The following is a 2,469-nucleotide window of genomic DNA, read 5'->3' as shown; positions in this document are numbered from 1 at the left end:
TGAATTCCTTTTCATTTTTCACAATCTCCAATTTTCCTAGATTCATAATTCATACAACTCATGTTCTGATTATTATTGAATAATTACAGTTGTTTCTCTTCATTTTGTGTTGTTCCCCGTCAGCAAATGAGGTTCCTGAGATCTTTATATTCATGGTCATCTCTTATTTGAGGAAGCAGTTCCTCCCCTGTCACATTTTGAGTATCTTCCAACCTGAGGGGTTTATCTTCCGACACTAATCTGACAGTGTTCCACTGCTATTAATAAGATTTTCAGTGACTAAATATTCAGAATGGTCTATCTTTCCTTCTTCCTAGTATGTGATCAACTGGAAGCTCATCTGAAACCTGTCCACAGTGAGTGAGCCTGCTGGTATTTGAAATGCCCATGGCATAGCTTTCAGAATCACAGCAACAAACAATCCACCACAGTTCAACAAACTGACAGATTTGTGGTGGCAACAAAGAAGTAGCTGAGATTCATTGAAATATAGCGATTAAAGTTTTTGAGCATCTACTTAATTGCATTCTATTCTGAATCATGATTAACTCATATGTATCATAATATAATTGTTCTCTATGGCATTTTCACCAACACTCATCTGTAAGGTTGTCATACTGTGGTGATTTGTGAGTTGCTGTGATTCTGGAAGCTATGCCACCAGTAAAATTTCAAAATTAGAAATTGTCAAAAGTTAAATGGAATGCATAAACATATATATCTTAGTTATTAGTGAGTTTAAATGGACTGGTATTAGCCATTTTGGTTTACTAACCCTAGAATGACAAATTGAAGAAGAATGGTATTGCATTCATTCTCAAAAAGAAAATATTCAGATCAGTCATGAGATACAATGCTGTCTGTGACAGAAAAATATCCATACGCCTAAAGGGAAGACTAGTTAATACCACTATTATTCAAATTTATGCACCAACCACTAAAGCCAGTGAGGATGAAATAGAAGAATTCTATCAAATTCTTCAATCTGAAGTTGATAAAAAAAAAATGCAGTCAAGATGTATTGATCATTACTGATGATTGGAATGCAAAGGTTGGGAGCAAAGAGGAAGGATCAGTAGTTGGAAAATATGGCCTTGGTGATAGAAATGATGCTGGAGAATGCATGATAGAATTCTGCAAAATCAATGATTAGTTCATTTCAAATACCTTCTTTAGACAGCGTAAGAGACGATTGTACACATGGACCTTGCCAGATGGAATACATAGAAATCAAATTGACTACATCTGTGGAAAGAGACAATGGAAAAGCTCCATATCACCAGTCAAAACAAGGCCAGGGGCAGATTGTGAGACAGACCCTCAATTGCTCATATGCAAATTCAGACTGAAGCTGAAGAAAATGAAAAGGAGTCCATGAGAGCCAAAATATGGCCTTGAATATATCCCACCTGAATTTAGAGATCATCTGAAGAACAGATTTGATATATTAAACACTAAAGACTGAATACAGAAGAGTTGTGGTATAACATCAAGAATATCATACAGGAAGAAAGTAAAAAGTCATTAAGAAGATAAGAAAGAAGGAAAGGGTCAAAATGGATGTGAAAAGAGGCACTGAAACTTGCTCTCCAGCATAGAGACACTAAAGCAAATGGAAGAAATGAGGAAGTCCAAGAGCTGAACAGGAAATTTCACAGATCAGCTTGAGAAGATAAAGCCAATTATCACAGCAAAATGGGAAAAAAATCTGGAGCTAGAAAACCAAAAAGGAATAACATGCTCAGCATTTTCTCAAGCTGGAGAGACTGAAGAAAAAATTCAAGCCTTGACTTTTGTTGTTGAAAGATTCTCTGGGCAAATTATTGAATGATGCAGAAAACATCAAAAGAAGATGGAAGGAATACACAGAGTCACGTGCCAAAAGGAAATGGTTGATGTTCAACCTTTTAAAGAGGTAACATATGATCAATAACAAAGAACAAGGCACCTGGAATTGATGGAATAAAAATTGAAATCTTTCAAGAAAATGAGGCAGCAAAGGAGGCACTCACTCATCTCTGTCAAGAAATTTTGAAGACTGCTATCTGGTCGACAGATTGGAAAAGATCTGTATTTGTACTCATTCCGAAGACAGGTGACCCAACGGAATACATAAATTGTTGGACAATATCTTTGATATCCTGTAAGAGTAAAGTTTTAGTAAAGGTAATACAGAAATGCTGCAAGCATACATTGACAGAGAATATCTACAGGCTCAAGCTGAATTTGGAAGAAGCCGTGAAATACGGGATGTCATTACTGGTGTCTGATGGATCTTGGCTGAAAGTAGAGGGTCTCATAAAGATGTTTACGTGTATTTTATTGAGTACAGATAGGCTTTCAATTGTGTGGATCATGACAAGCTATGGACAACATTGTGAAGTATGAGTATTTCAGAACACTTAGTTGTGAGGTATCTGTACATGATCCAAGAGGCAGTTGTTTTAACAGAACATGGGAACAACGAAT

The sequence above is a fragment of the Chrysochloris asiatica genome, unplaced genomic scaffold (assembly GCF_000296735.1).
Source record: "Chrysochloris asiatica unplaced genomic scaffold, ChrAsi1.0 scaffold00298, whole genome shotgun sequence".
In the NCBI taxonomy this organism is placed as follows: Eukaryota; Metazoa; Chordata; class Mammalia; order Afrosoricida; family Chrysochloridae; genus Chrysochloris; species Chrysochloris asiatica.
Note: the sequence above shows the minus strand (reverse complement) of the source record.